This window comes from Mixophyes fleayi, chromosome 5 (genome assembly GCF_038048845.1).
Source record: "Mixophyes fleayi isolate aMixFle1 chromosome 5, aMixFle1.hap1, whole genome shotgun sequence".
Classification (NCBI taxonomy): Eukaryota; Metazoa; Chordata; class Amphibia; order Anura; family Limnodynastidae; genus Mixophyes; species Mixophyes fleayi.
In genome coordinates, this window is record NC_134406.1 from 66,371,181 (window position 1) to 66,383,849 (window position 12,669).

The following is a 12,669-nucleotide window of genomic DNA, read 5'->3' on the forward strand; positions in this document are numbered from 1 at the left end:
AAAAATGGTGTTTGTGTGTGAGGGTTTTTTTCTGGCCATTTTTGACATTGCATCAGCTGCAAAAAAAATGTCATCTGTCATGTCAACACCTAAAGCAAGCTAAATTAAACAAAAATATTTTGATGTAAGGTGCAAAAGAAAAAAATGTTGAAAAGCTACACACACACTAAATTTGAAATGTTAGCCCGCAAGCATCATGACGAGTGAAAAGGCAGTAACATTCTGATGTCATTAGATAGGCAGAGGCATCAGTAGATACTTAGACAAGTAGATACCCAACTGTAAAGTGCTACGTCATTTTCTGTTGCTATATACATAAATGGTGATGATAGACAAAGTTGGCTTGAACCCATACCATAAATTTCAAAGACTTCTACTATGCACTTGTTGATGGGCAGATCATTCATCGGTAGCCAAGAGCAGAGCTTTCATACCTTGCTTTAGTTTTATGCTTTCTGCCATTCTGAATCAAACCAGGGGCCTCGTATATATTTATGGGGAGGGCTGAAGAATCGTTCCCCCCGGGGTAAAGGGAACTGCCCGAGACTTGCAGCGGAGGTGGTCCCCAAGACTCATGTATATAAATATGGAATGTATATAAATAACATTTATGTGTTCTATCAGTAAAGTGTAAGAAATATGTGCCCTGAATGGGATGGGGGGGGGGGCTGTATGTTTTTTTTATTTTCTTGGAAACAGATGATCTTACCTGTGGACCTAAAGGTAAATAAATTGCATTTTAATTCACAAGCCTAAAGGTATCTGGTTAATATGTATTATGCATATTAATTCAGTTTTGTTATTACTTACATGATGGTTATTAAATAATACAACTAATATAATTAATTACATTAACCTTTAAAGTTAATATGGACATCTAAAAATATATAAAAACATTTTTAAATCAAACTTTATTTTTGTTTATTACACACTGTGTAATATTAATTAAGTAATTAGATAATTAAATAAATAATTTACATCATAATGTAAACAGAACCTTGAATAGATGCCTTTTTTAACCTAATATCAAATGTTCTATTTATTGATATTTTCATCCACAAGTATGACCCAGAATCAAGCTCTCAGCAACTGGAGCAGGGCAAACAGTAAACTTACCAGACCACATAATGCTATACCATTGAAAATAAACATTTAGGGCCTGAGTCATTAAGGAGAGCAAAGCAAAAAAATGGAGTAAGTTTGCTCCTGTACAAACCATTTTGCACATAAGGAAAATATTGGCTGCATGTGGCACACAAATACTTTATAGCTTTATTTGTACACTGAAATTTAAAGTTGATCTAGGACATGCTCTACCCAAATTTTATATCTGCCCCCACATTTTAAATTTACCTACCCCTCCAATGCAACATGGTTTTGAAAAGGTAAAAATGTATTCCCCTTTTATGCTTTGCTCTCCTTAATGACTCAGGCCCTTAGATTAGAAATAGTGGGGAGCAATTCTGTAATGATTTATGGGCCATCAATGAGGATAATAAACCTAAGGAGCCTTGTGGCCGAGTCCCCTGTCAACCCACACCAAGCATGTCCTGCAAGGTATGGTGTTGCAGCGTTGAAAGGGTAAATGTCCTTTGCAGCTGTACAGCAAGTATATAAATATATAGATGCATTTGGTTTTAATTTAAAATATGTTTTTAATAAAAAATAAATAATTGTGTAGTGGTTTACCATGGTGATCTTCAGTTTCCATCAATGGGAACTAGAGTATTATGGTGCCGGGAGGTTCCCAATAATTGGTGGGCCAGTGGGGGTGCCACAGCAGCGGTTCCTGAGCCATGTAGCCACTGCACTGTTGTAGATTATAATCATGGCTAATGCTCAGTTGTTCTGCGATTTCCTGTCTGGTGTTGGCACATGTACTGTGAATCTCCGACCCCCACCCTTTCTCTGATACTCCCACACTGCAGAGAGTAGAGCTGGGGGTCTTGAAAGATGAAACGGCACCAGTCGTCCTGCCCAGGCCAGAAAAAACACAGTTTATGTTTTCATAGTCTTTATTGTGGAAAATATATCAAGACACTAGTAAATAGCACAAAGGAAGATTGAGTGGTGTTTTATCTTCATGTGTGTATGTGTTTTGTATATTAGTTAGTCATTTTTACCATTGTGTCTGCAAGGTATTCAGATAAGGAATCCAATCAATGTCTTTAGGACTTCAAAAACAAAGAGGCTTAAGTACTGACAGTTGTTTATTACTTTGGTACCCTCCCCTTAACCTGCTGGCAGTTTATCTGGTAATGTCCAGCACCAGCAGCATCAAATGCTTGCTGGTCATTTTAACTCATAGCCTTGGTGCTTGGTGCACTCTGGAAACAGAGTGCAATTAATAGTTTACTTTGTATACTTTACCCCATTCATGATTAGGCTTTTAAGGAGATATATAACAATTTTCCAATTTTCTGACACAAAACATTAACCACATGGAATATTTAAGAAATCTTAGGAAGTTCCATTAGCATTCGCCCATACCAGAGAGGTTCTAGGTTAGCTTGACCTTTATTTATTACAGCTTCGCACCTCACTCTTGTTCTACTAGTTGATTCTCTTTGCTATTGTTACATTGAAAACACAGTGAAGCTACACAATTGGAGTAATACAGAGTTAGACAAATAGAAGTAGGCAGCATAAAATATTTTTTTCTCCATGTTCGAACTAACGATGCTCACACTTATGTAGAAACACCACTAGAACAAACTGCTTTTACCCTATTATTGTTTCGTCATAGCATATATCCTAAATTACAACAACATATAGGATGAGGACACAAATACAAGGAATTAAAAATTGTTAGATAGAGCTTATTTTCATGTCAGTGTATTATTTTTTGCTTACAAAACCATACCTGAACCAAAACATAGATGCTGTTTTATGATACATCAAGCATAAGTACACAAATTAGATACAAGTTAATTTTGGGCCATATTAAAAAAAAAATTCAAAGCTAAAACACATGCTCCACAATCATAACCATTAGTTAGAGCTTGAATTATGATATTTCAATAACTTCCCACTATTTAATTCATTAAAGCCTAAACTATATTTCAAAACTGAATTAGGAACTCTATTTTTGACCTATTCAACTAAATATAACTCATTCACTCTCCATTGCAGTAGCGTTACAGATAAAGGAAGAAGCTTTTGTACTACAGTGTTACATTCTTAGCAGTAATTTATAGATAAATTTGACCAAGTGAATCCTGGTTGGATAGACTCATATTTTTTTGCAAAACAATTACAGTATGCTATTTAGCTACCGAGTGAACATTATACACATCAGTGGAGTAACCTAGGAAGACAAATGAAAGATATATATTTGCAGTGTCCAGGGACATAAAACATAATGGATAAGAACCACTGGCTTGAAGGTGACTTTTCCAAACCATGGATTATCAGGTGCTGTCCATGATTCAAATGGAATCCATTACTAATTTCTATTTGCTTGTGTATTAGACCACAAAAACATATCACCCTGCATCTACTGTCTTGAAATATATGACAATGAGTAGAATTCAGAACTGACATTTACTAAAGAAATCTAGCATTTGTATTAAAGTCTTCTAATCAAAATGACATTTACATCTACACTCTTGTGAATTAAATGAAATTGCCACTGAAATTTTAAAAATGTAATATTTTATTTATTGAAATAATTGGGTGCCATTTTTTTTAATCTTAAAGCTTTAAAAAAGTTATTCCCAAAAACATTACATATGATTGTAATTTAGCCATGTCCTTTTTTAACGAGTACATTTCTAAAGCAACTTTCATGTTGGAAATTCATTCATTAATTTTGTTAAATTAAAAAACATTAAAACATATTTTATGTAAAAATACTTAGAATAGCTTAAAGATTCATTTGTGAATTCTACTCAAACTCAGGTAAGTTAAAACATCAATACAAAACCACAATATAATTGAAATACACAAGCCTAAAACAAACATGGTGATATATTATAAAATACAATACAATGCTCATTTGTATTGGTTACCATGAAAAAGTAATTTCAACATTAGCAAAAAATTGCACTAACCAAATTAGTTAGGAGAAAATCGTCTAAATTGCATTTGCCATGACATGATCGCACATGGATGCATAGATATGATACTTTAACTTTACTGTATTGCTAATTTGAAAACATATAGTATTATGCAATCCTAGTGGACCAACTTGGACTAAGCAGTTTTGCTCTTCGTTTATGCCTTTTGGTTTACATCTATTGTGTAAGTATGAACAGCAGCAATTGCTTCTTATGTAAAAAAAAATACTCTCTTCCATTCATTGTTGTTCAGAACATAGTTAATTGCAAAACAAAATCTTGTGTGTGCATCTGGGTGCAATACAAGCCCTTCGCCTGATAGAAGCACTTTCACAGATGAATATATCTGCCTTTATAAATGTATTCTTAACCTGGCTACACATATTGGGATCCTTCCACTCTAGGGATCACAATATGTGCAAGTATATTGGAGCATATCCATGTGCCCACTTTCTTAGCACAAACGCAGAGCAATTTCATGCAAGATACGCTACACAAACTCCGACTTTGCATCAGCCCCTTTTTGTTTAAAAATGGTATAGAGAGAGAGAAAGAGAGAGATATAAAACCCTCCCTCTAGGATGGATAACATCCCAGCCTTCATGGTCATAGAACTTGCCCTCAAGATACCGGTCACCATTAACCTTTGATTGTATGCCAACTGCTGAGTGTTTGAGTAACTGAATTCTGGAACATAGGGATAGGAAGAGGAGCTGAAGATGAGAGTAGAGATTAAGATATTGATAGTGCAGGGACTTGTTAACCTGACCTCTTGGGGAGATGGGGATACCGATAGGAAAATTAAATGTTGTGTAAACAATCACATCAAACTAGCAATGTGTACCTTCCCCTTCAATAGCAGTTTATCACCCTGCCACAGTAGTATATTTTGCATCTACCAGCGTAAAATCGAATTTGTTTATGTTTATCTACAAAGACAAGTATGTGTTCAAGAATGAGCAACAATTTGATTGGAAATTAGAAATTGATTTGTAAGTTTGGTGAATTTTAGAGACACAAACAAGGGGTCAGAATTACAGGGAGTTCAGAAGTTGTGAATGCTGTGGCGTCCCCCTCCGAGGCCCCATCTTCCACAATTCTCCCCGCTCTTCTCAGAAAAGGTACCCGCTTTGCTGTTTTGACCTACCCAAATTTTGCAATGGGGCTCAGTTCCCAAGATCGGTGGTTGGCTGATGTGGGGAACAGCTCATGTTTTCTTTGCTCTAGTTTTTATAAATGTCTTCCTTCCAATTATAATTTGGTAAAACATTCAACTGTGAGGTTTGCTATGCACCATGACAACACTTCAAAATTCACAAGCCACCAGCGCACGTCTCATAGGTCTCACACAGCCCTACTTCCGCCCATGGTGCCTGCACTTTCCGTTTGGTCAGCAACAAAATCCACCCAATTTGTTTCATGGAGAAACAAGATGCAAAAGCAAATATGGTTCGACAGTTTCTCCAACACTTGCTGGGTAATCAATTGCTTTGGCACAGACTTTCAAAGCTCTGGTAAGTCTCAGGTCTATTTATTTTCTTCAGCAAGAAAACCTGTTTACTTCATTTACTTCATGTATTACTGTCAACCTGCAAAAAAAACCTATGTTTAAAATTAATGTCTATTATCTGTAATGAGTTTACATCTCTTCCACTGTTTAGAAGTTAATTGTAGAAATTGAGGACTTTAAAGTGTCCCTCCTAGCTCCCTACTTGTTACATGCTCTGCCACTACTGGATGCTAGGGTCTCGCCTGCAGCCCAGGAACATGCATTGTTGTAATTACAACAGCAACAGAAGGAAAATGAGAAATGGGTGTAGTGAAACCAGTCTAGATGTCTTCTAAATGTTTGATAAATGATCATATGATTTCATGCATGACCTTACACATTCTACAATATAATCTACAATGAGGACACCTTTTAATTATGAGAAGACTCCTGATAGTCTGTACATGGATTGGGAGTGAAGGCTCAATTTTGAAGTTAGAGTCTACAGTAGACATATCCAAAAACTCATCACTACATCCCGACTTGTGCTGCCTGTCTACAGCAAGTGAAAGAGAATTATTTTGCAGATACTATGGAAGCATTGACTCCATTTTGTAAAATCATATAGCAAAATGAATGCTAATTGCTTCTTTTCCCTACATAATGTGGTCTATAAAATTAACAATCCTAATGTATTTATGGATTCACGTCATATTATATAATATCTGCCTCTCTAATTCTACTATCATCCGCTAAGTGCTGCATAAATATATAATTATGTGGTCATATGATGTCTGCTACAGGTCAGCAGACTAAAATTAAAATCAGAACATAGATAAAAATATAATAACATATTAATTCTTACTATGTCATATAAATCCTATTTGGATTCTGTGTAGCTAAGGTTACATACTGTCAAATTTCATTTGTATAATTTTAAAACTTAAAATATGAAAATGTTTTAGTGAATAATGGTTTATTTCCATAGCTTCAACCTCCTTCCCTTCGTACACTTGTTTCTTTGTTTTATTAAATCATCCCTTCAGCATTTTATCCCTCCTTCAAGTTTGCTTTCTTTCTATATTACACTAACAATTCTCACAAATTCCCCCCTACTCACTCTTACAGTCTCCCTCTATACTAACATGAATGAAGATACAAGTACACACACTGTATTTTCATTTTCATTTCATACTGTGCCCCTACAGTTTGTTTGCTCTGTGGGCCTGCCATGCTCATTTTGAGTGAAACAATACCTTACTTTTGATTCCCATTAAAGCTAAGCTTTCACATTGTTTCCCCTCTATAAATTTTTCGGTTCCTTTATCATGCTGTGATTTTATGTCTGTATTAGAAGGGTTGCTTTAAAAGTGCAAGCACCATGGACGTAAAACTTGAAGACACACAAAAAATGGAATGTTTGTACAGTAAAAGAATTCAAATTAAAAGGTATTAGATTTTTTTTTTAAAAAAAAAACCTCTCACTGAACAGTATAATAGAATACAGTGCCCATCTTATTACATTTCTATATTAAGCATGAAACAATTTAACATGAAAAATAAATAAAATATGTATTAAAATGTTTTCTTATAATTCACGATAGACTAATATTATTTCATTTGTATTACATATTAATTTAACAAACAACTTGAAGTTCCATGATAAATGATATCTTGTTGCCATCTATGTTGTCTTCTTAGTGCATAAATAAGTGCACAATGAAATATCAACAAATTTAGGAAAGGTTAGCAGCACAGGTTTTAATATTTCTCAAAGGAACATATAGTTTTTTTTTAAATCTTTTAATGATGTAGAGGCTGTAGGCTAATTCAGAAAGCATCTGTCACTCATGATTTAAACATCAAAGGCACTGCTCAATTAACTTTTGTGAATATGCACAAATGAGTTCCGTTATTCAAATGAAGAAAATCCACATTAAGGGTCATTCCAAGTCCATTGATGAGTTTACTTGTACCACATGGCTCAGATTTTGGCTTTTAATTTTTGCTACTTTGGTTTAATAACTTACAGCATTGACATTTTCAGGACTGCTTTTGACAAAATGTTATTTTATAAAATGTTATTTGAACTATAATATTAAAGAATGTATACATCCTGCTGATAAGGACTTGCATATCATTTGCAAATTAAAGCAACATAAAATATAATTTACTTATTAAAAGTATTTTAACACTAGAAAACATGTGAAAGTCTCTAAGTGATAAACTGATTTCTATATTTAATCTAGTATGCATAATCATTGACGGAAAATCAAAGCCGGGTGCCTGCCTGCCTGCTGGAATACTGAATTGGTGAATTTACAACAGCCATCAATGCAAAACAGAGGGCTTTAAATGAGAGATGATCGATTCGGATTACTCAAACTCAGAAGAAATCCAACATTGGGGATCCGAGTGAAACCAAGTTGTGACTCTGTTTCTCCTGTCAAACTCGGATGTCAAAGAGAGGCGCAACTTCATCTCTGTGATTTTTTTTTTTTTTAAAAATCTCTTGCTAGTTTTGGATCGCCATCTTTTATATATATATATATATATATATATATATAGTCTGCCCTTGTTCTTTCAAGTGTCATTTCAGAATAGACAACGTGTAGGGAGGAGGTTAGCTGTGGTGTTCTGCTCATAAAATAGCGTTCAGGATCAACCAGGGACATAGGAAAACAGTAGGAAAGCAGTAGAATCCTGTCATTATTGTAAAGCAGTTCTGTAGCGATTAGTCGGCTACAATAGTTTTCTGATCAACTGCTTTTAATTTCAATCTTAAATACACTTTACACAGATTAGTGGTTACTGGTTGTTGTTAAAGCATTTCATTACATATATATAATAGTACTAGAGATTATATACAGACTGAGTTAGATAGATATCTAACTCTTTAGATTGTACGCTCCTTTGAGCAGGGCTCTCCTACCTCCTGTTTCCATCACTTTTAACTGCGCTCTCCAGCTACTCAGTTCACCTCCTCTCTGTCCCTCTGCCCTCTGTCTCCTCTCGCTTCTCTCCGCTCCCCTCAGTGACTCTTTACTAGGGATGTGCACCGTCGACTTTTGAGGTCTCGTGTTTTGTGTTTTGGATCCGGATTTTCATTATTTTTGGGGTTCGGATTTGTCTCGCAAAACACTTGACGAAAGGTCTCGGTTCGGATTTAAGGTTTTGGATTCGGATTTTTTTTGGAAAAAACATAAAAAGTTTAAAAATCAAGTTTTTGGGCTTATTTTCACTCCTATGCTATTAGTAACCTCAATAACATTCAATAACAAGCATTTCCACTAATTTACAGTGTATTCTGAACACCTCACAATATAGTTATTAGTCCAAAACGTTGCAACGAGGTATCTTTCTGGACTGCGTAGAGGAGTGGGTCACCACAATATATATAATAAGAAAACCATCAACTTGTATGATTCGCACCAATAAATGTACCTGGACTGCGTAGAGGAGTGGGTCACCACAATATATATTAAAAACCCTGAACTTGTATGATTCGCACCAATAAATGTACCTGGACTGCGTAGAGGAGTGGGTCACCACAATATATATTAAAAACCCTGAACTTTTATGATTCGCACCAATAAATGTATCTGGACTGCGTAGAGGAGTGGGTTTACCACAATATATATAATAAGAAAACCATCAACTTGTATGATTCGCACCAATAAATATACCTGGACTGCGTAGAGGAGTGGGTCACCACAATATATATTAAAAACCCTGAACTTTTATGATTCGCACCAATAAATGTATCTGGACTGCGTAGAGGAGTGGGTCACCACAATATATATATAATAAGAAAACCATCAACTTGTATGATTCGCACCAATAAATGTACCTGGACTGCGTAGAGGAGTGTGTCACCACAATATATATTAAAAACCCTGAACTTGTATGATTCGCACCAATAAATGTACCTGGACTGCGTAGAGGAGTGGGTCACCACAATATATATTAAAAACCCTGAACTTTTATGATTCGCACCAATAAATGTATCTGGACTGCGTAGAGGAGTGGGTCACCACAATATATATAATAAGAAAACCATCAACTTGTATGATTCGCACCAATAAATGTACCTTGACTGCGTAGAGGAGTGGGTCACCACAATATATATTAAAAACCCTGAACTTGTATGATTCGCACCAATAAATGTACCTGGACTGCGTAGAGGAGTGGGTCACCACAATATATATTAAAAACCCTGAATTTTTATGATTCGCACCAATAAATGTACCTGGACTGCGTAGAGGAGTGGGTCACCACAATATATATTAAAAACCCTGAACTTTTATGATTCGCACCAATAAATGTACCTGGACTGCGTAGAGGAGTGGGTCACCACAATATATATTAAAAACCCTGAACTTGTATGATTCGCACCAATAAATGTACCTGGACTGCGTAGAGGAGTGGGTCACCACAATATATATTAAAAACCCTGAACTTTTATGATTCGCACCAATAAATGTATCTGGACTGCGTAGAGGAGTGGGCACTGGGCACCACAATAAAATATATAAAAAACCTTCAACAGGTCTGCATTACACTGCACATACGGCTGCTCCTCCATCCTCTCCATCATATACATGTTGGAGTTTTAGCGTGTGACAACCTCTTGTTTTTGATAATGTCAGTGCATTTTGAATATTTTTCAATTTGCCCCACACCACTGAATGTACTTTATCTATGATACGCATCTATCTATCTTGACTGCGTAGTGTGGTGGCCCCAGTACACAATTTGGTACCGAGGCCACAATATAATTAAAAAACCCTCCACGGGTCAGAATTCCACCAAAAAAGGGTATGGACTGCGTAGTGTGGTGGCCCCGGTACACAATTTGGTACCGAGGCCACAATATAATTAAAAAATTGGGCATCAACTGTCACCGTTGTTTAATATCTGATACACCTAAATATGGACTGCACAGTGGAGTGGCCCCGGTAGTAAATTTGGTGCCGGGGCCACAATACCTCCTCCAACTTCCAAGTGTAGTGTTTATAAAGACAGACAGCGTCGAAGTGTTATTAGTTGACTTTCTTAACCCTAAAATTGTCCCTGTTGCAAATATTCGTGCAATGGACAGTTACTTTTTTATCGAAAGACTCAAGCTTTCAAGTGTAGTGTTTATAAAATATAAACAACAATACAGTAGTTTTAGAGCACGTCAATACCTCTTGTTTTAAATTATGACAGGGCATTTTACTTTTGGTTTAATTTCTTGAATTTGTTTAAATTTGGTTTTACTTTTTGAACATGGCAAACGACTGTTGATTGGTCATATAATGCAAAAAAAAAAAGTTCCAAGATGGAATTGTCCTTGGGCCCTCACACCCACCCTTATGTTGTTGAAATAGGACATGCACACTTTAACAAACCAATCATTTCAGCGACAGGGCCTACCAAGCAACTTTGGCTGAAATGATTGGTTTGTTTGGGCCCCCACACCAAAAAAGCTATTCATCTCTCCCTGTACAGACTAAACGGGCTCTACTGAGGCAAGATGTCATCCTCATCCTCAACCTCTGATTCCTCTACCCCTACAGTGTGTACTTCCTCCTCATCACACATTATCAATTCGTCCCCGCTGGACTCCACAACCACAGGTCTCTCTGTAGTATCTGGAGGGCAGTGCTGTACTTCATTGAGGAATTGATTATTCATTTTTATAAACATCATTTTTTCAACGTTGTGAGGAAGCAACCTCCTTCGCCGCTCACTGACCAGGTTCCCCGCTGCACTAAAAACTCTTTCCGAGTACACACTGGAGGGGGGACAACTCAGGTAAAATAGAGCCAGTTTGTACAGGGGCTTCCAAACTGCCTTTTTTTCCTGCCAGTAACAATATGGACTGTCTGACATGTCTACTTGGATGTTGTCAGCAAAGTAATCATCCACAATTTTTTCTATTGTGACAGCATCCAATGCAGCGAGAGTAGACATGTCTGCAATGGTTGGCAGGTCCTTCAGTCCGGACCAGATGTTATCAGCATCCCCGCCAGTGCCTCTTTTGGGAAAACTGAGCTTTTTCCTCGCAGCCATAGATGTGGAAGAAAATGAGGGTGGAGCTGTTGGCATGTCACGGTCCTCTTCAGAGGACAATCTCCTGACCAGCAGGTCTTTGCACAGCTGTAGACTTGTGTCCGCCGGAAACAGAGACACAACATACGCTTTAAACCGAGGATCGAGCACGGTGGCCTGAATGTATTCCTCTGACTTTAAAAGAGTGACCACCCTCGGATCCTGGCAAAGCGTACGAAGGGCTACATCCACAAGAGCTACATGCTTGGTGTAATCACAATGGCTTACCAGCTCCTCCCTCACTTTCTCCAGCTGCTTCTGCAACAGCCTGATCAGTGGAATGACCTGACTCAAGCTGGCAGTGTCGGAACTGACTTCTCGTGTGGCAAGTTCAAATGGCTGCAGAACCTTGCACAAAACAGAAATCAGTCTCCACTGCGCTTGACTGAGGCGCATCCCCACTCCTTTGCCTATGTCGTAGGTGGCTGTGTAGGCCTGAATGGCCTTTTGCTGCTCCTCCATCCTCTGCAGCATATGGAGGGTGGAGTTCCAGCGCGTCACAACCTCTTGTTTGAGGTGATGGCAGGGCAGGTTCAAGCTTTTTTGATGTGCCTCTAGTCTGCGGTAGGCACTGGCTGAATGCCGAAAGTGTCCAGCAATTTTGCGCGCCACCGCAAGCATCTCCTGCACACCCCTGTCACTCTTGAGGTAATGCTGCACCACCAAATTAATGGTGTGGGCAAAACATGGGACGTGCTGGAAATTGCCCTTATTTAATGCCCGCACAATGTTACTGGCATTGTCTGACACCACAAATCCCCATGAGAGTCTAAGTGGGGTAAGCCACTGGGAGATAATTTCCCTCATTTTCTCTAATATGTTGTCAGCGTTGTGCCTCTTATTAAAGCCTGTAATACACAATGTTGCCTGCCTTTGCACGAGCAGCCATTTTGCAGTTGCTGCTACTGATGCAGCTGTTGCTGTTGCTGCGGAAGGGGATGCATCTACCCAGTGGGCTGTCACAGTCATATAGTCCTTCGTTTGCCCAGAACCACTTGTCCACATGTCCGTGGTTAAGTGGACAGT